Here is a 26,348-nt window from a genome sequence, read left to right on the forward strand (position 1 = left end):
GGGCCTTGAAGCCCATAGGAATCAATGTGCATTACCGAATCGGTATTTACCGATTCGGTAATTACCGATTTCTGCAAGAGTGCAGGGGGTGTCACTTTGACACCCTCTAGCACCCCCAATACTGGCTTGTGTGCCATGTGGCACACAGACATGCCCTAAGGGCATGTCTGTCTGTCACATGGCATAGGTGTGCATGCACACATGTGCATGCACACCTGGATTCGGTATTTTAACACCCAATTGGATTGGGTGTTAAAATACCGAATCTGAAGGGCCTGTGGGACTGAAAGTAGTCCCACCTACATCCCGATTTTTTAAAATCGGTAAACTTACCGATTCGGTATTTTTCCGATTCGGATTCGGTAATTTTACCGAATCAGTAAAATACCGAATCGGAGAAAAAAAAGGTCCCCTACATCTCAAAAGGCCAAATACCGGTCGGAAACGGCCGAATTCGGCCGTTTCCGACCGGTATTGGCCACCTACATCGGGCCCTTAATAATTTAATGTAATTTTGTTTTTTTTAATGTTATTTAATTGATTTAATGTAATTTTTTTTGTTTTTACCCTGTACACCTGTACCCCAAAAACCCAAAACTGACCCTGAACCCTAAAAATATCCCTGTACCCCAAAAACCCCAAACTGACCCTGAACCCTAAAAATACCCCTTTACCCAAAAACTGAAAACTGACCCTGAACCCTAAAAATACCCCTTTACCCAAAAACTGAAAACGGACCCTGAACCCTAAAAATACCCCTTTACCCAAGAACTGAAAACTGACCCTTAGCCCTAAAAATACCCCTTTATCCAAAAACTGAAAACTGACCCTGAACCCTAAAAATACCCCTTTACCCAAAAACTGAAAACTGACCCTGAACCCTAAAAATACTCCTTTACCCAAAATTAATTAATATTATTTAATTACCAATTAATTATTAATTAACAATAACAATAAAGTAAATATATTAGCACATTAGCTGGAATTAATTTAATTTAATTAAGAATAACAAAAAATTATATATAAAGAAATTACTATAATTAATGTAATTACCTAATTAATATTAATTAATTACCAACTAATTAATAATTAAAAATATGTACAAAATTATATTAATTAACTAATTTATATAAATTAATTACCAATTAATTATTAATTAAAATATGTACAAACATATATTAATTAATTAATTATTATTAAATTACTTCCCACCCTATTCCCCTATACACCCATAACCCGCTACAGAACATATTTATCAATTAATCAATTAATTAAAATTAATTAAAAATTAATTCTCAATTAATTAATTAATAATTCCTACTAATTAATAATTAATTTAACATAATTAAATTACTTCCCACCCTATTCCCCTATAAACCCACAACCCGCTACAGTAGTAAAAGACAATATTTAATTAAATTACATTAAAAATAAATAATAAAACATAATAAATACAATATAATATACACTAAATGTATTTAAAAATTGATATTAGTAACATCAAAGTTATTTATTTCGATATTATTGACATCGATATTTAAAACTTCGATATTACTGATATCATACTAATATCGATATTAAGACTGTCGATATTACTTACCTTCGATATTTTGTCCCATCGATATTTAAACTTCGATATTATTGTATATCGAAATTTAAAACTCGATATTTTGTCTGTGTACCCTTAAGCTGGGCTCCGATTGTGATTGTCACTTATTGTTTTAATTGGGCATAAAAAAAGAAGGAAAACAGAAACAGAAGAATGCTGATTTTTAATGTATAAACTCCCTTTATGTGTGAGGCAGAACAGGCACTTATTTTCTACAGTCCTAGCGAAAAAAGTAAACAACCAACACGAGGGAGAGCTGTTGGGGAAATTAAAGCAGGACAATGGGCGGAGTAGTGTGGTAGGGGGAGGGAAAGCAATTAGAAACAGCTGGGAGGCCAGGGTGGCGGAGGAAGGGAACCAACACAAGCGACAAAGCAGCAATGGCAGGGCTTAATTAGGGACTGCAGAAAGTTAATAAACATGGAATGCTGTGACATCACTGTGGGCAGCGAGAGAAGAGAATGAAATCACACAGATCACGGAGAAAGGGAGATTGTGACATTTGTGACATCACTGATGCGAGAGAGAAGACTGTGACATCATTGAGGCCAGAGGAGAAATTGTGACATCATTGAGGTGAGAGGAGAGATTGTGACATCATTGAGGCGAGAGGGGAGACTGTGACATCATTGAGGTGAGAGGAGAGATTGTAACATCATTGATGCGCGAGGGGAGATAGTTACACCACTGGACAAAGAAAAGATAGGGACACCACTATTTATGAACAAAGGGAGGGCTGCAACATCACTCCGGAAAGCTTGCAACACCACCCCGATCAGAGAGGGGAGATTGTGACAGCACTCTGACCAAAGAAGGGACATCGTGACATCACTATGGATGAACAGAGTGGAAGCTGCGATGCCATTCTGATCACAGAAAGCAGAGTGTGACGTCACTCTGATCAGAGAGGAGAGGCTATGACATCATTATGATCAGAGAGGAGAGATTGGGACATCACTCTGACCAGAGACATTAGACTGAGACATCATCACTGTGGGCAGACAAGAAACGAGGGACATTATTTCAGAGGCCAAGCATCCAACCCAGAGAGAAGTCAGACCTCGGCTGCGAACCCACGGCGGGGGTGGGGAGGGGGGGTGGGGGAGGGTGCAGTACATTTTATACACAATTCACGCCGCTGCTTAAAGGATCAACAAAATATAACTTTCAGAAAGCAGAGGGTATCACTTGTCAGGCTTAAAATCAAAGCTCAGACGGATGCACCGTGGGAGTGAAAAGGTTGCAGCAAGAGAGGACAGCAATCAGTGGGAGAGAAATGTAAATGGGCAGAGTCCTGCGAGTGCTGTGAGGCCGCCGCTATTGAGACAAGCATTGGCGGCCCCTTTGAAGTGAAGCTAACTCCCTCGTTACACAGAGAAGTCTGTGTATGTTGCCAGACATAATTACCCCCTGGTTGGTGTCCCAGCAGACGAATTACTTCGTCTGTAGTAGATAACAATGACACTTTTACATATTAATATGACAAAGGTTATTTCCAGGACTTAGAATCTGCAAGGCTGTGACTGCATGCTTTATTCAGTGTCATATTATCGGCATTGCAGGAAGCGGGGCAGCCGAACCCGAACCCTTTGAAGTAGCCAGGCTGAAAAAAAAAGCAATTAGAACGGCCTGCGGCCGTGAATAAGTGACGGCGGGGGGCGGGGAGAGAGGAACAGATGGCTGTGAAGGGAGAAAGGCTGCTGGCAGGGGGAAGGCTCATGCATGAGAGCAGGTCACGTGATTGGGATTCACGTGAACTGTTGAAAATCCTCATCGTAAAAAGTCAGCTTTGTGGATGGATGGCAAAAGGTCTCTCTAAAAACAAATCAAAATATATCTTTTAACCATCTAGGTGTTTAACCTTTAAAATGTTGATGAAGCCTGATTATTGTGCAATAATCTTGCTTGATCAAATCTGCTCATAACTGTGTTATTGATAAAAACAAATGACTAATGGTGTGAAAATTATTAACATAGGTATTTTAAAAAATGTACGTAAATATGTGCAAGAAAGCCATAACACGTTTATTAAACAGAAGATGCAACATTTAACATGCAGAAAGCATGGAAAATATGAAGGGGCATATTATCTCCACTCTTTTTGTTTCAAAAATCCAAAAAAGCGGAGATAATATTTTCGCCCTATTCACAAGGCGGTGCTAACATGCATTACCGCATGTTAGCAGCCGTTTTCCTGACGCCTCGCTCTGCATCTCTAATGAGATGCAAGTGGGCATCACTGGGAGTACCCCTCATAGAATACCATGTAAATTATTGCTATGTGCACATTGCAATATTTACAAGAGGGCCCACAACACGGTTAGCGATTTTAGAATCCGCTCTAAACGCGGTTTTCGCCGAAAACTAACGTCTGCTGAAAACCTGACTTACTTGCATTATCCAATGGCAGGTGGATCATCAGGCTGATTGCACCTTGGCCTATCAACAACGTTTTTGCCATTCCTGTGGATTTGTCACTGGATTTCCGGCGACATCCCCTCCTACAACGCCGCTATCGCTGGAATTTTTTCGCCCTGGAGAAACATGTTAACTGGGTGATAAATTCCAACGATAGCCGGTGATAAATAAAAAAGTGCTAAGTGCGCTTTGCGATATTTATCGCCGTCTGTTGCTGATATGCCGGAAGTGTTTTTACTTTAACTAAAATGTTACGAGAGAGAGAATTGACAAATGTGGTAAATAAAACTTATAAGTAGAGTTTTGATAAACATTAATAATGAAAATGCTTAAAATAAAATGATTTATAATGATGTTTTCTTCTTTATAAATAAGAATAATTGATTGAGTATTAATCTGCATTTTGAATTTGGGTTATGCTTTTGAAACTAATTAGTATAATAAATCCTGTGAAATATCAATTTTCATATGTATTTCTTGTATTTCTTTTTCATTGAAGTGTGTTTTATTCTTCAGAAAACCAAAAGTTTTTCTGGGTTCTCTAAGAAGGCCTCAAAACCTTCTAGAGTTATTTTCCTTTCCATTACGTAGGCCACAAAAGAATGTACTTTGTCCTTCATTATTTCTAAAATTCTGATTTATTTATTTAGCTGTGCTTAGGGTATCACTAGGATTTCCTTCCTACGGTTAGAGTATTACTTTCTACAAATAATTGTGTCGACAATGTTGCAAGCTGATGTGGAAGCGAGCACAAGAACATGAAGAAACTACAATTTCTTTTCCTGCTTCAGAAGAGTGATGACATCTGAATTAAACAATTCATTGGTTTATTAAATTCCGGATGATCTAGCCTGGAGAAACGATCACCTCATAATCACCTCATAAGCCTGACCAATAAAATTGTGTGGAAATATGAAATTGTAATATTAGGTGTGTTGGATTTTTAAACATTTGGGGTATAATTATTACTGTGACAAAATAACTTGGCAGTAGCTTTTTCAATGCGAAGAGAACCTTTGCTGATGTATTCTCTAAGCTACTTTGGCTGGCTATTATCCTTGCAATTCCTGAGCAAAATGATTCTGATTATCTTGCACTTCATCGGCTGGTGATGTTACTCAAGCTATACCTTTTCAGCTGAAGGGTTAGCTATTTCTGACTTTTGTACGCTGTGAATTGGTATTCTCTGATCTAGGTTCGTATCAAATTCTGAATTGCATACAGATATTGAAAAGAAAACTATTTTCTTTTATCTCTCTCCCTTTCACAATCTTTTATTGATTTTATGATATATTTGTCATGAACTGTGTTTTCTTATTGTGAATTTACCTGTAATACCAAAATAATGAAGAATTGAAAATCGTATGTACTTGTGTATTGACCATTCTTATTTTGAAATATTAGATAAAAGTAACTTGATACATATTCAGAGTTTGTCATTAATAATGAATATTTTGACTTAATGTATATTGTGATTACTGTAGCTGGACCGGCTTTTCCTTCATTATAGGTCCTCATGAGGGAAATAGCATCCATCTCTTATTATCGAGTCCTTATTAGCTCTACCAAAGATCTTTCGGAGGACCTGATATATGTAAGTGGTTATTGAGTTTATATGGGCCAAAACTCTTTGTTATACGAAAGTTCCATCATAATAAATTAGGGATAACGTGAATGATTATAATATTTTACACCGCTAGATCAATGTAAAACACAAACATTTTAGATACTAATGATTGAATTTACAACAAAAAGGTTGTCTTCTGATTAACGTTCAAGTTCCCTGCCATGTTTGGTGTAATTTTCTTCCATTGTTTTTGCTGTAATAGAGAACAAATATTTCAGTAGGTCCTAAAATGGAAAAGTCTTCACTTTTGGACACTCTGAGGAATCTGTATGAAACTGCAACAACCCAACAAACCAAAATGTAGCTGCATGCACTGATGGTAAACCATTCAATAAATATTTGGTAAACAGAACCAGGGTCGCTAGCAAAGCATAATGGATTTTTGGATGGCGAAACTTAATCTCACTACAAAATAACTGTTGGTGACTCTAAGATATGTATAAAGAAGATACCGCATGGCAATTGTGTTTATACTGTCATTACAAGATACTGGTGATGTGGGCAAGAACTCCAAACTGTCAATAGAGAAAAATACTACATATGATAGATATTACCTGTTATTGCTTTTCATACTACATCTTTATTTTAGCTCATTTTAGAAAAGATGCACAGAATCCGCAATTCATTTAATGGATGTAATAGCTAAGGAACATTGAAGGATACAACCTTAATCTACAGTGTCCCTCCTTTAAAACCTTAGCTGCGTGTAAACATCCCTCCCCAGTGCTGCGCTGTCCATTGGAACCAGTGCTGAATGGACGTCCAATGGTCGTGCGCAGCACTGGGGAGGTAGCGCTGCTGACGACCGTTGGCCGTCAGCAGCACTTAGGTGGTTAACTGCCCCCAATACAATTCTCATTCAAACACAAACATTCCAGGAATGCTTTGGAGTCATGCATTCCTGGTAACCATGCGACAAAAGGTGCATTCAGTGTGAAAAGGAAGTATTGTATTTTACAGGCAATGTTTATTGAAAACAATATGTGGAACTATAGACTATACAGTTTAGTTACCTGTACTAAAAAAGAGAAACATGTAGTTAAGTTGTTCTGAAGGTAGAGTTCAAGAAAAAAATTTGTTGTAAAAACCCTGTTACAGAAACAGGGCTGAAGGACTACTCCATTGTGTAAGCTAACAATGGTTCCTGATTACTAATAGAATATTCAGGTTTTCCTAGCTTTAGCAAAGAGAATACTGAGTAAACAAAGGATAATGTTGAACCAAAGTAGAGTAGTTTGGTGATGTCATTATTTATGTGTACTGGCATGCTTAAAGCCTATATAGCTGGAGACAAGAAAAGTAGACACTTTTGGATGAAGTCAATCCCAGTTCCTCCGGCCACCAGTTCTGTGACCAGTTAGGTAGGAAATTGCAAAATGTGATGACTTCTGTTTTGTCTGAGTTTAATTTCAGACAATGACCTGACTGCAAGCATGCAATCCCTGAAATTTTGCTTTTGTGGTGGGGATTTTTTTGATAAAGTTAAGAAAATTTGTGTATCGTCTGCATTAAATGTCACTGCAAGGGCGAAGGTTCTTATGAGTTTAGGCAGTTCTGATCCATAAATGTTGAATAACGTGGGGCTTAAGGATGATCTCTGAGGGACTCCGCAGGGGAGGACGAAAGACAGAGATTCATAGCTTCCCAAGGTAACTGATTGTGTTCTGTCAGACAGAAAGGATGAGAGTAGTGTGAGTGTTTTATCTGAAATGCCAATAGACATTAGACGATTTAACAAAAGATCATGGTCGACGGTGTCAAACGCCACAGACAGATCAAGTAAAATCAAGGCAGCTGCTCCCCCTGAGTCTAAAGTCACTCTAATTTCATCTGTAGCTTTAATTAAAGCTGCTTCAGTGCTATGTTCTGTTCCGAAACCAAACTGTGTCTCATCAAGATAATTATGTTTTTGTAAATAATCAGTCAGCTGTTCATTCATGATTCTCTCCACTAATTTAGCGGGAAAAGGTAGACGAGAGATTGGTCTATAATTATTAGGTTGTGTGGGATCGAGATTAGGTTTCTTCAATAAAGGTACTATAGAGGCCGTTTTCCATATGGTAGGGAAAACACCATGCAAGAAAATAGTGTTAAAAATATCAGCAAGACCAGGAGCTAGCATGTCGGAGGCTTACTTAAAGATACCAGGGGGAAGTGAGTCATGGGGGAGCCTGATTTAGTCTGTTGGATAAGAGTGGTAACCTTATCATTAGTAATAAATTCGAATCATTGTCTATGCTACTATTAGTGCCAAAGATGTCATAGATTTGATTCACTTTCTTTAGGAAGTATTGTGCTAGAGAGTCACAGAATGTTTGTGATGGTTCAATAAAATTTGTTTCTGGGGGACCTGATAGTTTTGAGACCACTTAAAAGAGTTCTCTACTGGAATTCTTTGCCTGAATAATTTGTTTAGTAAAATATATGCATTTTTCTGGGTTGATTAGATTAGGTTTTTATATTCAGTTAAAAGAGTTTTATAAATGGCAAGGTCCTGAGCATTATAGTCATGTCTCCAATGCCTTTCCTGTCTCCAACATTCTTGTTTTTTTGCTCCGAGAGTCTATGAGAACCATGAAGAGGTAGGTGATTTTCTTTTGTTTGTTGCTTCTTTCAGGGGGCTAATTTGTCGGCTACTTGTGCAAGCCAATTGTTAGATTGCAAAGAGGCAGTTTCTGCGTCTTTTAGGGGCTCAAATTGGTTTTCCAGTAATTGAAAATTCAGCCTTTTGCTAACAATTAATTTCCAGCTACGGTAGGTTGAAGATAAATGTTTAGAACTATTCCCTAGCAAAGTGGAAGAGTTATATAGCTCAAAGATGATATCTGAGTGGTCTGTCCAGGTCAGAGGTAGGATTTCTTTGAATGAAGTAGAGTCATTATTAGTAATAATACCATCAAGGGTATGCCTTGCCTGATGAGTGGGGCCTGTGACAATTTGTCTAAGACCTGTCATTGCCATGAGTTCATTTAAGGTATCCTTGTTGGTGTCAGAGCTTTCTTCCAGATGAAAATTAAAATCACCTAGAATATGTGTTGATTTCTCAGTCGCACATACTTCAAGGAGTGATTTAACTGTATTTAGAAAGCTTGCTTTGCTACCTGGAGGTCGATACAGTAATATCCCTTTAAAAGTGGATTTATTGTCAATTTTTATATTTAATGAGAAAGCTTCACAGTCAATGTTAGGTATGGGCTCGCAGCAGGCTTTTAAATTGTCACGATAAATCATTCCAATTCCTTCCCCTTTTTTATTTTCTGTTCTATCAAACCTAAATACCTTGAAACCCTGAGGGACAGCATGATAGAAGTCAGGGCCTGTCGTTTTGTCACCCCTGGTTTAAGTGATAAAAAGTACATCAAGCTGTTTTGCTTCAATCAGCTCGGCGATCTCTAGTCTGTGTTTGGGCAGTGAACGTTCATTAACTAAAGCACACTGGGTAATATCTAGAGGCTTTGATATTTAAGGTTCTAGAGATGAATCCACCATTTGAGGAAAGAGAAGGCTAAATTGTGTAGCTTTTGGCGCAGAAGACACATTGAGGAATACCCTTTATACATGCCTCTATATTGTGTACAAAAAGAACATCCAACTTTTTGGGCCAGCTTGGGCTGAGAGTGAGGGCTTGTCATTATGCAGGATAGTACTGATATCCTATTTTACGATGGGTCACTTAAGTCACGACTGCTATCAAATACCTCTAAGGAGGGACCATTTGATGCTTGAGTTTGGGCTTTAGCTAGTTCTGCCAGGCTAATGCCATCGTGGAATCCTTAAACATTTCGGAAACTATTGTGGAAAGGTTTTGTATCTCATATAGGACATGTACCATCTCTTGCACCAGAGCATCTGCTACAGCTGATTGTATACAAATCATCCACCTAATCAGGAAATCAGTCATTGCACCACATGGACTCCATGGTAACCTTCCAGGCTTCATTGAGTGGAGTCTAAGGGATATCACTGATAAAATCTCTACACCCCAAAATAACTTATAACCCTATTAACATACAACAAGATTTTCACGTTCTCATTTCTGAAACAAATAGGTTCACATCTCCTATATGATGGTAAAAGTGTCTGCCATGCAAACTTTAAGTATGGTGGCGGGAAAACTATCTTTTTGGGACCAGTTGAATAAATCATCGACCCTCAACATTGTGAAAATATTCACCATAAGCTCTTAAACAATTGGAAAAAAACCTGTCCGAACCTTTGTCTGCCTGGATGCTAATTTACAACAAAGGGCTATTGACACCTTACAAGAAAACTTTGTGCCTCTACAGACTAAATCAGCAAATTATAAACTGCCCCCTTAGAAAGTTCTTAGATAACTGAGGGTTTTCATCTGTCATGTATCCATCAAGGTGTGTGAGGTCCTGTTGGAATAATATGTACGTAATGGGTGATGTGCAGGTATTCTGGGCAGGTGTTGCCATGGAGTTCTGTGGCGGTTGGGAGAGAGATTGGTAATAGTGTCTGGTGTTTCAGGCACAGTCTATTCTCCTGCCAATAAACTGGAAGAAGCTACACAAGTGTTATGTCGTTATTACAATACTTTTCCTGGTAACGGGGATCGTGTAAACTAGTGGACTGCAGGCCCACATACTTGGAAATAATGGATTCAGACACAATAGTATGGTAACTGGCCCAGGGCACGAGCCCCTTTTATTAGAAGGGTCACCTGACTGGTGATGCCTGTGATGGTTGGGTGTAGAGCACATTTCTGAAACACAAGAACGTGTGCAACAGAACACTACATCCCTCCAAAACTTTATTGAAAAAGATGAACAAGTCCAATCTGTGGGAAAGAACAAACAAGCAAAACACAGTACCACTGAGTCTCTTCAGGCCATCCACCGGGCAGTGCTGAATCTCTTGACCACATGTCCATAAGGTTTTAGTACACCTCGGTGATGCATTTTGGACAAGCCTGGTCTCTCGGAGAAGGAGATTATTTACATAGTTCATTGTGGGTGCATCCGGAGCGCTGGTGGAGTCCACTGCGGGGATCTCTTTGAAGGCACCAAGACTCCATGGATGGGCAAACTTGCAAAGACTGAGGAAGACAGGGATGAATTGGAGTCTTTCTTGAAGGCCTAAGTGCTTTTCTCAGGGCTCACTGGTGAAGCGGCCTCAGACTTCCCTCTCTCTCTCACACAAATCTCCTTCAGGCTCTTTCTAGCATGCTACAACAGGACCATATGGACTGTGCGGGCCTCTCGTGGGACGCGCAACGGCATTGCTGGGGAACTGCCAACAGGACCAAATCAAAGTCGCACTTTCAGCCACAAAGGGTGCTCGTCTTAGGGACTGTGTGCTCTGGCTGTCAGGTGCACGGGCCTTCATCAGATAGTGTTTGGGTGACCACTATCTATCTGCAACCTCAGTGCTTCCTGGTGCCTGTTGAGGAGATGCTGCATACACATTCCTCTTGCTGTGATATCCTCTCACACAGGAATTTCCTCGAGGCCCATGCCCCTGGATTGCCACAGGATGGCACGGGCTGTGCGGGGCCTCTCTTAGGCCGCACAAAGGGGTCACTGAAGAACTTGCAACAGGGCCACGTCCAAGGCTTGTGCAACCCCAAGGGTGGATGGTCCAATGGTCGAGTATGCTCACTTCAGCAGCTCTCAGTTTCATAGGACCTCACAGAAGATTTCTGGGTAGTCAGCCTCCCATGGTGCCAGTGATGCCTTGTTAATCTCTGCTTATTTGGCACTCTGGTGGTGAGATCCTCCTTAGGTGGTGCTGGTGATGCATCTGATAATGATGACGATTTTACCATCGAACAACTTGTGCGACAGGTGGCGATTTCTTGTTTGGAATAAGGATGACTAGAGGGACTTCATAGCCACTTGCAGTTCTTCTTCGGCATGTGCAGCTACTAGCAGGGATTCCATCTAAGTCAAGCAGCCAGTGACAGGTGGCTGGACAGTCGCACTGTGAATTGTGGTCCCTGGACACGGTTCACGCTTGATGGGGACTTACAGTTGGTCCTCCCACAGAGCTGTCTCCAGTGACATCTCTGCACCCCGGTGGCTGGCTTTTGTTGATGGATGCCCTCTCTGGTATTGGCATGAGGCTTCAGTCTGATAGCGCTTCTCACTTTTCTCTTGCACACCTGTGGTGGTTGTTGTTCACACTGTGGCATTGTGCCACTCTCTTCTCCTCTTCAACTCCTTTGCGATGTGGTGTCATGCCACGTTCTTCTCTACAACTGATCAGGTTCCCCATAGTAATGTGGTCTCATGCCAAGTATCGCATGTTGACTTCACATGGAGATCTCGTTGATCGTGTCTGGTTCTTAAGACTGTATATTTTCTTTGCCGCGCAGATGTCACAATTCTGTACTGTTGGTAAGACTTGATTCTCCTCTTTTCGTGGACCTCTCACAGGTCTGATCCCTTTCTCAGGGATCTTCTTGGTGCTCCACCCCATGGATAGAGGGTCACCTTCTTTCTGCTCCTCTTCCTCGCTCAAGGGTGTTGTGCTTGTTCCTCATGATTCTGCTGAACTGGCACTTGCTCCTGCCTCCATTCAGGCATGCTTGGCAGGGTCTGTCACTCCATGTGGCAATGCTCAATTCTGGACCAATGGTTGCCATTCGGTGCCGGGGCAGGTGGCTGGTGCGGCCTTTTTCATTCAGCATTGCTTCTTCCTTTCAGAGAGATCTCTCTCCCGGTCTCCTGCCCGTGCTGTCAGGTTTCTGGGTGTGGGCCTCTGTACACCTCTGACTTCGCACTCTCGGTTCCTATTCATGGGTGCCCTCTGCTGGGGCTTTATGTGCCTGTTCTCCTGGCTGTGGTAGTGGGCATTCACCGCTGGGGGCATGTGGTGCTATGCCTTCACTTGTAATGTCAGACAGCCACTGGGGATTGCGCACTCTGCTACCTTCTTAGGCTTTACTGCTTGGCTGCTCTTAGCATCACTGGGCTACTTGTGGTTGTGTCTCTACAGGGATTCACAGTCTCTCCCCTTCAAAACACTTGGCAGCCCACCGGAGGCACGTTGCGCTCTTTCTGGACAGTCCTTTGCTGTAGCTGCTGAGAGTGAAGGGTACTGCAGGCTCACTGGTGACCTGCACATGTCGGGAAGCATACGAATCCCTTGTTTGTTCGTTTTGGTGCAGTTCAAAGGGGCTGCCACAAGTTAGCGGTACAAAAGGGGGTGGTGATGGACGGAGCATCTGAATCAATCAAACACTCACACCCAGTCAAAAGATCTGGGTTTAATCCATCACCGTTCTTTAGCCCACTCTGCCACCCCAGTTCAGACATGGCTATATGCAAATCAGTCTGACCCTGTGCCTCATGGGAACAGTCCAGCCCGAACTGCCAAGCCATGTCTTCCCTGGACCGGAAAGAAGCTTCCGAGGACCGGTTTCTGGCATTCCAGCCATCTTCAGTCTGGCTTGCTTGAATCCAGTGGCAAAGTGAGCAATGGACTCACGTCTGAGCATACCCTGCCACACTTATGGCGGCCAAAAGCGGTACAAAAGGGGGTGGTGATGGATGGAGCATCTGAATCAATCAAACACTCACACCCAGCCAAAAGATCTGGGTTTAATCCATCACCGTTCCTCAGCCCACTCTGCCACCCCAGTTCAGACATGGCTATATGCAAATCAGTCTGACCCTGTGCCTCATGGGAACAGTCCAGCCCGAACTGCCAAGCCATGTCTTCCCTGGACCGGAAACAAGCTTCTGAGGACCGGTTTCTGGCATTTCAGGCGTCTTCAGCCCGGCTTGCTTGAATCCAGTGGCAAAGTGAGCAAGGGACTCACGTCTGAGCATACCCTGCCACACTTATGGCAGCCAAAAGCGGTACAAAAGGGGGTGGTGATGGACGGAGCATCTGAATCGGCGCAGCGGGCGCGCCGATGGCGCGCCCAAGGCAAGCCCGTCTGCGCCCGTCCGCGCCTGGCCCTTGCCCAGGGCCAGTCCCCCTGTCTGTCGGTCTGAGGTCAGTCCTATTTGCTGGTCTAGAGAGCAGCTTCTTCAGTTGAGATCAGGTACGTGTATGCCGACCTCCCGCTGTTCTCCTTGCAATCTGGAGGGTCGCCCTTTTAAATGCCCACACTGTGATCTGGTACTTCCGCCGTTGGGAAAACGTGCCCCTCTACTTTCCAACTTGGCCAAGCGTTCTATTCACCCTCTGACGCTGAGGCCTGGCTTGGTTAACTGCCGCTCTCTCCCTTGCCATGCTAGCGAGATTTGGACATCACTTGTCTCTCATGCTTGGGATATCCTGTTTCTCACTGAGTCCTGGATAAAAGACACTTCCAAACCTGATATCCATCTAGCTACTCCCCCTGGCTATCTCTTGATGGGTATTAATCGAGAGGGTGGTAAAACTGGGGGTGGTCTTGTTATTATATTGAAATCTCATCTTCGTTTGACTATCAGGAAACTTACGAATATAGGGCTGATTGAAGCCATGTACTTCACCATTTCAGACTCGGCTGCTGTTATTCTGGCTGGTATTTTAGTGTATAACCCCCCCAACGCTTCAGCCCCCTCCTTAATGCTACTAGTACACCTGATAGCGGATCTTTCCCTTTAACATCCGCACTTTATAGTGCTTGGTGATTTCAATCTACATGCTGAAAACTCTTCTTGCTCTCAGGCTACTCAACTATTAGACACTTTGCAGGGCCTGAACCTGATCCAATTAGTTCAGGGCCCGACTCATGTAGCGGGCCATACTCTCGATCTAATATTTTCAAATCATCCCGGTATCACAGTACACCCCTCCCTTCCCCTCACCTGGTCTGACCATTACCTTCTCCCTTTTGACCTCATGCTTCCCTCGGTACCTAGTCCGGTGGCGCTTGGTAGGGAGTACGGGAAAAAATGGCATAAAGTTACCTGTACGGCCTTAGATCCCTTTTTCTCTTATCAACCAGACCCACTGTCTAATGATATTGACGCAAGCGTGGCTCAGCTCAATTCTGCTCTGTTGCTTGCCATTGATGCCATCGAACCACTACAACCTGTCACCTCCGCAAGATCCCGACCTTCTGCCCCTTGGTTCTCCCCTGCCCTGAGTGAGGAAAAGAGCCGCTGCAAAAAATTAGAACGCAAATGGCGGCAAACTTATGATTCAGAGGCTAAAATTATTTACAAGTCTGCTTTAAAAAACTTTCTAAAATTAAAAAGGTCCATGATGAGAGACTTCTTTGCCTTACAAATCAAGAATGCAGATAACTCCTCAAAAACTCTTTTCAATATTGTAAAGGACTTTGTTAAGCCTCCCGCTATGGTGCCTCAGAATTCCTCTAGCCAGGCCTTATGTAATGGTTTGTCGGTGTACTTTCAAGACAAAATTGACAACATTAAGTCTTCTTTTTCTGCTGTTCTGACCCCCCCTATATCCTGTGCCACGGACTCTGTGAGATCGTCATTGGTGGCCTTTAAAGAGCTTACTACTGAGTCTGCACTTAATCTGTTTACCCAGTGCAAGTCTGGCTCCCCTTTAGACCCGGTCCCTGCTAAGGTCATGGGTAACCTGGCTCCCCTTTTGGTCAGACCATTTCTTTCAATTTGGAACTCATCGTTGCGCACGGGCCAATTTCCGACTGTTTGGAAGGAGGCCATGTTAGTCCCCATTCTGAAGAAAGTGGATGCGGACCCGGTGCAATTTTGTAATTATCGCCCCATCTCCCTTCTCCCTAAACCGGCGAAAATCCTGGAAAAGGCTGTGCAGTTACAACTGGCGAATTATTTAGAAACCAATTCACTGCTACATGATTCACAGTCGGGATTCAGAACTGGTTTTAGTACTGAGACTGCTCTTTTAGAGGTCTCTGAGACGATCCGGGAGTGTGTGGATAGGGGCGAGGAGGCCATGCTGGTCCTCCTCGACCTATCCGCCGCTTTTGATACGGTGTCCCACGAGATACTATTGGATCGTCTGAGGCAGATTGGATTGGGTGGCTCCGGTCTGTCTTGGATTGGCTCCTTTCTCAAAGGACGAACTCAGAAGGTCTTCTCAAACCTTTCGAATCAGAGGGTAAAACCCTCCTTTGTGGCATGCCTCAGGGCTCTGCGTTGAGCCCCCTGTTTTTTAACGTGTATCTTGCTCCATTGGCTAAGGTGGTGGAGTCCTGGGGGGTCAGAGTGATCTCTTATGCTGATGATACTCAGCTTGTGTTTTCCTTTAGAGATCACTCTGACTCCAGCTTCGCCAGTTTTCGCCATTGTCTTGGCAACATATGCTCCTGGATGACCTCTAATCATCTCAGGCTCAACACTGATAAGACGGAGGTCTTATTTTTCAATCAGAAAACTACTCTACCTGCTATTCTGTGGTGGCCGACTGTGCTCAACCCTCCTCCCACTCCTGTCCAAACAGCTCGTAATCTGGGCTTTCAATTCGACAACGCTCTTTCCTGTAAAGCTCAAATTAATAAAGTTACGGCAGCTTGCTTCGGGAAACTGCATATGATTAGAAAGATCTTTCCGTACCTTCCTTTGGATGCCCGTAGAACTGTCATCCACGCCCCTGATCACGTCACATCTGGATTATGCCAACAGTCTCTATGCCGGTGCCCCCTTGTACCAAATTGAACGTCTACAGATCGTTCAGAATGCGGCAGCGAGACTGATAGGCAATATCCCCTACCGTCAGTCGGTTGCATCCTACCGTAAGAAGTTACACTGGCTTCCCATCTCCCGTCGCATTCAGTTCAAGATGCTGACTCTTGCTTTTCGGGCCCTTAATGGGTCTGGCCCGGGTTACTTGAGAAAGAGACTTGTGCTATCCCAATCGGTCAGATCCTTGCGGTCGAACAACCTACGTCTCCTTACTGTTCCTCGTTTCCGCCGCTCCAGAATGGGCGGTAGAGCATTCACTGTAATGACTGCTAAACTCTGGAACAGCCTCCCACTAGATCTTACGTTTATTCCCTCTGAATCTCTCTTTCGTAGCAAATTGAAAACTTGGTTGTTCTCCATCTCTTAAAATTGCTTCTCTTTCCAAGTCTACAGTCTATAACGCCGGGACACCCCCTTTGGGGGTAGCCGTGCGCTTTACAAGCTTCATAAATAAAATAAATAAATCAAACACTCACACCCAGTCAAAAGATCTGGGTTTAATCCATCACCGTTCTTTAGCCCACTCTGCCACCCCAGTTCAGACATGGCTATATGCAAATCAGTCTGACCCTGTGCCTCATGGGAACAGTCCAGCCCGAACTGCCAAGCCATGTCTTCCCTGGACTGGAAACAAGCTTCCGAGGACCGGTTTCTGGCATTCCAGCCTTGTTCAGCCCGGCTTGCTTGAATCCAGTGGCAAAGTGAGCAAGGGACTCATGTCTGAGCATACCCTGCCACACTTATGGCGGCCAAAAGCGGTACAAAAGGGGGTGGTGATGGACGGAGCATCCGTATCAATCAAACACTCACACCCAGTCAAAAGATCTGGGTTTAATCCATCACCGTTCTTTAGCCCACTCTGCCACCCCAGTTCAGACATGGCTATATGCAAATCAGTCTGACCCTGTGCCTCATGGGAACAGTCCACCCCAAACTGCCAAGCCATGTCTTCCCTGGACCGGAAACAAGCTACCGAGGACCGGTTTCTGGCATTTCAGGCGTCTTCAGCCCGGCTTGCTTGAATCCAGTGGCAAAGTGAGCAAGGGACTCACGTCTGAGCATACCCTGCCACACTTATGGCAGCCAAAAGCGGTACAAAAGGGGGTGGTGATGGACGGAGCATCTGAATCGGCGCAGCGGGCGCGCCAATGGCGCGCCCAAGGCAAGCCCGTCTGCGCCCGTCCGCGCCAGGCCCGTGCCCAGGGCCAGTCCCCCTGTCTGTCGCTCTGAGGTCAGTCCTATTTGCTGGTCTAGAGAGCAGCTCCTTCAGTTGAGATCAGGTACGTGTATGCCGACCTCCCGCTGTTCTCCGTGCAATCTGGAGGGTCGCCCTTTTAAATGCCCACACTGTGATCTGGTACTTCCGCCGTTGGGAAAACGTGCCCCTCTACTTTCCAACTTGGCCAAGCATTCTATTCACCCTCTGACGCTGAGGCCTGGCTTGGTTAACTGCCGCTCTCTCCCTTGCCATGCTAGCGAGATTTGGACATCACTTGTCTCTCATGCTTGGGATATCCTGTTTCTCACTGAGTCCTGGATAAAAGACACTTCCAAACCTGATATCCATCTAGCTACTCCCCCTGGCTATCTCTTGATGGGTATTAATCGAGAGGGTGGTAAAACTGGGGGTGGTCTTGTTATTATATTGAAATCTCATCTTCGTTTGACTATCAGGAAACTTACGAATATAGGGCTGATTGAAGCCATGTAATTCACCATTTCAGACTCGGCTGCTGTTATTCTGGCTGGTATTTTAGTGTATAACCCCCCCAACGCTTCAGCCCCCTCCTTAATGCTACTAGTACACCTGATAGCGGATCTTTCCCTTTAACATCCGCACTTTATAGTGCTTGGTGATTTCAATCTACATGCTGAAAACTCTTCTTGCTCTCAGGCTACTCAACTATTAGACACTTTGCAGGGCCTGAACCTGATCCAATTAGTTCAGGGCCCGACTCATGTAGCGGGCCATACTCTCGATCTAATATTTTCAAATCATCCCGGTATCACAGTACACCCCTCCCTTCCCCTCACCTGGTCAGACCATTACCTTCTCCCTTTTGACCTCATGCTTCCCTCGGTACCTAGTCCGGTGGCGCTTGGTAGGGAGTACGGGAAAAAATGGCATAACGTTACCTGTACGGCCTTAGATGCCTTTTTCTCTTATCAACCAGACCCACTGTCTAATGATATTGACGCAAGCGTGGCTCAGCTCAATTCTGCTCTGTTGCTTGCCATTGATGCCATCGAACCACTACAACCTGTCACCTCTGCAAGATCCCGACCTTCTGCCCCTTGGTTCTCCCCTGCCCTGCGTGAGGAAAAGAGCCGCTGCAAAAAATTAGAACGCAAATGGCGGCAAACTTATGATTCAGAGGCTAAAATTATTTACAAGTCTGCTTTAAAAAACTTTCTAAAATTAAAAAGGTCCATGATGAGAGACTTCTTTGCCTTACAAATCAAGAATGCAGATAACTCCTCAAAAACTCTTTTCAATATTGTAAAGGACTTTGTTAAGCCTCCCGCTATGGTGCCTCAGAATTCCTCTAGCCAGGCCTTATGTAATGGTTTGTCGGTGTACTTTCAAGACAAAATTGACAACATTACGTCTTCTTTTTCTGCTGTTCTGACCCCCCCTATCTCCTGTGCCACGGACTCTGTGAGATCGTCATTGGTGGCCTTTAAAGAGCTTACTACTGAGTCTGCACTTAATCTGTTTACCCAGTGCAAGTCTGGCTCCCCTTTAGACCCGGTCCCTGCTAAGGTCATGGGTAACCTGGCTCCCCTTTTGGTCAGACCATTTCTTTCAATTTGGAACTCATCGTTGCGCACGGGCCAATTTCCGACTGTTTGGAAGGAGGCCATGTTAGTCCCCATTCTGAAGAAAGTGGATGCGGACCCGGCGCAATTTTGTAATTATCGCCCCATCTCCCTTCTCCCTAAACCGGCGAAAATCCTGGAAAAGGCTGTGCAGTTACAACTGGCGAATTATTTAGAAACCAATTCACTGCTACATGATTCACAGTCGGGATTCAGAACTGGTTTTAGTACTGAGACTGCTCTTTTAGAGGTCTCTGAGACGATCCGGAAGTGTGTGGATAGGGGCGAGGAGGCCATGCTGGTCCTCCTCGACCTATCCGCCGCTTTTGATACGGTGTCCCACGAGATACTATTGGATCGTCTGAGGCAGATTGGATTGGGTGGCTCCGGTCTGTCTTGGATTGGCTCCTTTCTCAAAGGACGAACTCAGAAGGTCTTCTCAAACCTTTCGAATCAGAGGGTAAAACCCTCCTTTGTGGCATGCCTCAGGGCTCTGCGTTGAGCCCCCTGTTTTTTAACGTGTATCTTGCTCCATTGGCTAAGGTGGTGGAGTCCTGGGGGGTCAGAGTGATCTCTTATGCTGATGATACTCAGCTTGTGTTTTCCTTTAGAGATCACTCTGACTCCAGCTTCGCCAGTTTTCGCCATTGTCTTGGCAACATATGCTCCTGGATGACCTCTAATCATCTCAGGCTCAACACTGATAAGACGGAGGTCTTATTTTTCAATCAGAAAACTACTCTACCTGCTATTCTGTGGTGGCCGACTGTGCTCAACCCTCCTCCCACTCCTGTCCAAACAGCTCGTAATCTGGGCTTTCAATTCGACAACGCTCTTTCCTGTAAAGCTCAAATTAATAAAGTTACGGCAGCTTGCTTCGGGAAACTGCATATGATTAGAAAGATCTTTCCGTACCTTCCTTTGGATGCCCGTAGAACTGTCATCCACGCCCCTGATCACGTCACATCTGGATTATGCCAACAGTCTCTATGCCGGTGCCCCCTTGTACCAAATTGAACGTCTACAGATCGTTCAGAATGCGGCAGCGAGACTGATAGGCAATATCCCCTACCGTCAGTCGGTTGCATCCTACCGTAAGAAGTTACACTGGCTTCCCATCTCCCGTCGCATTCAGTTCAAGATGCTGACTCTTGCTTTTCGGGCCCTTAATGGGTCTGGCCCGGGTTACTTGAGAAAGAGACTTGTGCTATCCCAATCGGTCATATCCTTGCGGTCGAACAACCTACGTCTCCTTACTGTTCCTCGTTTCCGCCGCTCCAGAATGGGCGGTAGAGCATTCACTGTAATGACTGCTAAACTCTGGAACAGCCTCCCACTAGATCTTACGTTTATTCCCTCTGAATCTCTCTTTCGTAGCAAATTGAAAACTTGGTTGTTCTCCATCTCTTAAAATTGCTTCTCTTTCCAAGTCTACAGTCTATAACGCCGGGACACCCCCTTTGGGGGTAGCCGTGCGCTTTACAAGCTTCATAAATAAAATAAATAAATCAAACACTCACACCCAGTCAAAAGATCTGGGTTTAATCTATCACCGTTCTTTAGCCCACTCTGCCACCCCAGTTCAGACATGGCTATATGCAAATCAGTCTGACCCTGTGCCTCATGGGAACAGTCCAGCCCGAACTGCCAAGCCATGTCTTCCCTGGACTGGAAACAAGCTTCCGAGGACCAGTTTCTGGCATTCCAGCCTTGTTCAGCCCGGCTTGCTTGAATCCAGTGGCAAAGTGAGCAAGGGACTCATGTCTGAGCATACCCTGCCACACTTATGGCGGCCAAAAGCGGTACAAAAGGGGGTGGTGATGGACGGAGCATCCGAATCAATCAAACACTCACACCCAGTCAAAAGATCTGGGTTTAATCCATCACCGTTCTTTAGCCCACTCTGCCACCCCAGTTCAGACATGGCTATATGCAAATCAGTCTGACCCTGTGCCTCATGGGAACAGTCCACCCCGAACTGCCAAGCCATGTCTTCCCTGGACCGGAAACAAGCTACCGAGGACCGGTTTCTGGCATTCCAGCCGTCTTCAGCCCGGCTTGCTTGAATCCAGTGGCAAAGTGAGCAAGGGACTCACGTCTGAGCATACCCTGTCCATCACCACCCCCTTTTGTACCGCTTTTAGCCGCCATAAGTGTGGCTGGTCGGGCCGCGTCACTATCGCGGTGTGATGCAAACGGACGACCACTGGGTGATGCTTCAGGTGCCGCGCCACTTAGGCCACAACAACTCTTTTAGTTCTGCAAGCCATGACTTCCCATTTACACATGGGCCGAGCTGCACCGCTCCTGTCTCAGCGATGCTTAGGCTTGTCAGAGCCACTCTTGCAGGGACTTCGTCCACTTCCCAGTTGGTGCAACGTCATAGACCATGCAGCACTGCAGGGGCAGGCAACAGCATTCACTTGCAGGTGGTCGCCTCTGCCTACCCCATGCTATGCCAGGTAATCAGCACTGGTGCGGGCTCAGTCTTGTTGCGATTCACTGGAACAGGTGCTCCTCTCCCCGCCTTACCGGGACACACTGCAGCAGGGCAGCTTGTGGGCATTACAGCAGGTAGAGGGGGTACTTCAGGAGTAGGGGCTGGGTCTCCTTCAGCGTGCATGTGCGGTATGCCTGATGCATTGCGGGCACCATATGTCAGCCTCAACACTCCACTCCACCCTCAACGATCAACCTTAGGCCCGGTTTCACTCCTTTCAACCTACAGGCTCACATCATGCCCGGGTGGTGCACTGGCACTTCTCCTGGTCTAACCCTGCCTCTCTCAAGTCGCTTCAGGCAGGACATTCAGCCAGCTTTTCTTCCTTTCTTCAGAGACACCACTACTCAGTATGTTGGCTCAAGGCCGGCAGCTGCTGCAGAGTCATGCATTTGCAGGCATCACCTTCCTCGCCAACCTGGTGCAGCGTGTTGGCAGGGGTGCCTTCGACACAGGTTACACTTCCCCCTCGCCAAACTTCAAACCTGCTGCACGCCAACACGCGGGTCTGACTTGCTCGTCGCCATTTTAAGGTAGTGAGCTCTAGGCCCACATAACTGGAAATAATGGACACAGACACGGCGGTATGGCTACTGGTAAATGGCCCAAGGCACATGCACCAGGCCACCTTTATTAGCAGAGTCACCTGACCGATGATGCCCATGATGGGTGGGTGTAGGCTGTATGTACAGCACATTTCTGGAACACTCGAATGTGTGCAGCAGGACACTACAGATGGCATTGTGTAGTAAACAATCCTGGACACCAGGATTATGAAGGTATGAAATAAGGGTTTATTTCAGTCGGAGAGTTAATAGGAGCAGACACCTCCCAGCTGGTCAGGAAACAACTGACAAGCTAAAGAAGGTTCCACTTTAAAACATCAGATAGAACACACCAATACCAATGATCCAAAACACTGGAATTCCTAATAAGTATAATACATCTTCCCCCTTTCCACCAAACAAAAACAGAAAAACATAAGTAAAACAAGCATTGGAAATGCAATAGGTCTCGCATTAGGAAAGTTTGAGCTATTGGTATTGTAAATTACACTTTTTTTATTTATGTGTTGGTTTTGAATGTAGCAAAATTAATAGCTTTGTCAGTTACAATGTCAATAGTTTTAACTTTCGCAAATGTGACACCTATAGCATTTGTAATGCAATGTGTGTTGTATTTACGTGATTTAGATGTATTGATATTACAAATAACAATGGCTTTTAATTTTGTAAATAATGAATACTTAAATAAAAGTTATTGTAATTTATAATGGCAATAGCTTAAACGTTTGTAAATAACTTTTGTGAAGATTATGTTCAGTGTATTTTATTGTGACGAAAATCCAAGAACATTGCATTTGCACCTAAACACACACAGAGCCACACACATATAGATGTGGTGGTGGTGGATCTGGGGGATATGGTGGTGGTGGATGTGGTGGTGGATGTGGTGGTGGTGGATGTGGGGGTGGATGTGGTGGTGGATGTGGTGGATGTGGTGATGTGGTGGTGGTTGTGGATGTGGTGAAAGTGGTGGTGGATGTGGTGAAAGTGGTGGTGGATGTGGTGGTGGAAGTGATGGTGGTGGGTATGGTGGATGTGGTGGTGGTGGATGCGGTGGTGGATGAGGTGGTGGAAGTGGTGGAAGTGGTGGAAGTGGTGGTGGTGGATGCGGTGGAAGTGGTGGATGCGGTGGAAGTGGTGGATGTGGATGCGGTGGTGGATGTGGTGGTGGATGCGGTGGATGTGGTGGTGGTGGATGCGATGGTGGTGGATGTGGTGGTGGTGGATGCGGTGGTGGTGGAAGTGGTGGTGGATGTGGTGGTGGTGGTGGTGGATGTGGTGGTGGTGGTGGTGGATGTGGTGGTGGTGGTGGATGTGGCGGTGGTGGATGTGGTGGTGGTGGATGTGGTGGTGGTGGATGTGGTGGTGGATGTCATGGTGGATGTGGAGGTGATGGTGGATGTGGTGGTGGTGGTGGATGTGATGGTGGACGTGGTGGTGATGGTGGATGTGGTGGTGGATGTGGTGGTGGATGCGGTGGATGTGGTGGATGCGGAGGTGGTGGTGGATGCGGTAGTGGTGGTAGTGGTGGATGGGGTGGTGGTTGTATTGGATGTGGTGGTGGATGTAGTGGTGGTGGTGGTGGATGCGGTGGTGGTGGATGTGGTGGTGGTGGATGTCATGGTGGATGTGGAGGTGATGGTGGATGTGGTGGTGGTGGTGGTGGTGGATGTGATGGTGGATGTGGTGGTGATGGTGGATGTGGTGGTGGATGCGGTGGTGGTGGATGCGGTGGTGGTGGTGGATGCGGTGGTGGTGGATGCGGTGGGGGTGAAAGTGGTGGTGGATGTGGTGGCGGTGGTGGATGTGGTGGTGGTGGATGTGATGGTGGTGGATGTGGTGAATGTGGTGGTGGATGTGGCGGTGGATGTCATGGTGGATGTGGAGGTGATGGTGGATGTGGTGGTGGTGGTGGATGGGGTTGTGGTTGTGGTGGATGTGGTGGTGGATGTAGTGGTGGTGGGAGTGGTGGTGGTGGATGCGGTGGTGGTGATGGATGCGGTGGAGGTGGATGCGGTGGTGGTGGTAGTGGTGGATGGGGTGGTGGTTGTAGTGGATGTGGTGGTGGATGTAGTGGTGGTGGGTGTGGTGGTGGTGGTGGATGCGGTGGTGGTGGTGGATGTGGTGGATATCATGGTGGATGTGGAGGTGGTGGTGGATGTGATGGTGGATGTGGTGGTGATGGTAGATGCGGTGGTGGTGGATGCGGTGGATGTGGTGATGGTGGATGCAGGGGTGGAGGTGGATGGGGTGGTGGTGGTTGTGGTGGATGTGGTGGTGGATGTAGTGGTGGTGGGTGTGGTGGTGGTGGTGGTGGATGTGGTGGTGGTGGTGATGGTGGATGTGGTGGTGGATGCGGTGGTGGTGGATGCGGTGGATGTGGTGATGGTGGATGCGGTGGTGGTGGATGGGGTGGTGGTTGTGGTGGATCTAGTGGTGGTGGTGGTGGATGTGGTGGTGGTGGATGCGGTGGTGGTGGAAGTGGTGGTGGTGGATGCGGTGGTGGTGGAAGTGGTGGTGGATGTGGTGGTGGCGGTGGTGGATGTGATGGTGGTGGATGTGGCTGTGGATGTGGCTGTGGATGTCATGGTGGATGTGGAGGTGATGGTGGACGTGGTGGTGGATGTGGTGGTGGATGTGGATGTGATGGTGGATGTGATGGTGGATGTGGTGGTGATGGTGGATGTGGTGGTGATGGTGGATGTGGTGGTGTATGCGGTGGATGTGGTGGTGGATGCGGTGGATGTGGTGATTGCGGTGGTGGTGGTAGTGGTGGATGGGGTGGTGGTGGTAGTGGATGTGGTGGTGGTGGTGGATGTAGTGGTGGTGGGTGTGGTGGTGGTGGTGGATTTGGTGCTGGTGGATGTCATGGTGGATGTGGAGGTGATGGTGGATGTGGTGGTGGTGGATGTGGTGGTGGATGCGGTGGATATGGAGGTGGTGGTGGATGCGGTGGTGGTGGTAGTGGTGGATGGGGTGGTGGTTGTATTGGATGTGGTGGTGGATGTAGTGGTGGTGGTGGTGGATGCGGTGGTGGTGGATGCGGTGGTGGTGGATGTGGTGGATGTGGTGGTGGTGGATGTCATGGTGGATGTGGTGGTGGTGGTGGAGGTGATGGTGAATGTGGTGGTGGTGGTGGTGGATGTGATGGTGGATGTGGTGGTGATGGTGGATGTGGTGGTGGATGCGGTGGTGGTGGATGCGGTGGATGTGGTGGTGGATGCGGTGGTGGTGGTGGATGCGGTAGTGGTGGTGGATGGGGTGGTGGTTGTGGTGGTGGATGTAGTGGTGGTGGTGGGTGTGGTGGTGGATGCGGTGGTGGTGGAAGTGGTGGTGGATGTGGTGGTGGTGGATGTGACGGTGGTGGATGTGATGGTGGTGGATGTGGTGAATGTGGTGGTGGATGTGGCGGTGGATGTCATGGTGGATGTGGAGGTGATGGTGGATGTGGTGGTGGATGTGGTGGTGGTGGTGGATGGGGTGGTGGTTGTGGTGGATGTGGTGGTGGATGTAGTGGTGGTGGGAGTGGTGGTGGTGGTGGATGCGGTGGTGGTGATGGATGCGGTGGTGGTGATGGATGCGGGGGTGGTGGTAGTGGTGGATGGGGTGGTGGTTGTAGTGGATGTGGTGGTGGATGTAGTGGTGGTGGGTGTGGTGGTGGTGGTGGATGCGGTGGTGGTGGATGTGGTGGATGTCATGGTGGATGTGGAGGTGATGGTGGATGTGATGGTGGATGTGGTGGTGGTGGATGTGGTGGTGATGGTGGATGTGGTGGTAGATGCGGTGGTGGTGGATGCGGTGGATGTGGTGATGGTGGATGCGGTAGTGGTGGTGGATGGGGTGGTGGTTGTGGTGGATGTGGTGGTGGATGTAGTGGTGGTGGGTGTGGTGGTGGTGGTGATGGTGGATGTGGTGGTGGATGCGGTGGTGGTGGATGCGGTGGATGTGGTGATGGTGGATGCGGTGGTGGTGGTGGATGCGGTGGGGGTAGTGGTGGTGGATGGGGTGGTGGTTGTGGTGGATGTGGTGGTGGATGTGGTGGATGTAGTGGATGTGGTGGTGGTGGATGCGGTGGTGGTGGATGCGGTGGTGGTGGAAGTGGTGATGGTGGATGCGGTGGTGTTGGAAGTGGTGGTGGATGTGGTGGTGGAAGTGGCGGTGGTGATTGTGATAGTGGTGGATGTGATATTGGTGGATGTGGTGGTGGATG

Source organism: Lissotriton vulgaris, chromosome 8 (assembly GCF_964263255.1).
Source record: "Lissotriton vulgaris chromosome 8, aLisVul1.2, whole genome shotgun sequence".
In the NCBI taxonomy this organism is placed as follows: Eukaryota; Metazoa; Chordata; class Amphibia; order Caudata; family Salamandridae; genus Lissotriton; species Lissotriton vulgaris.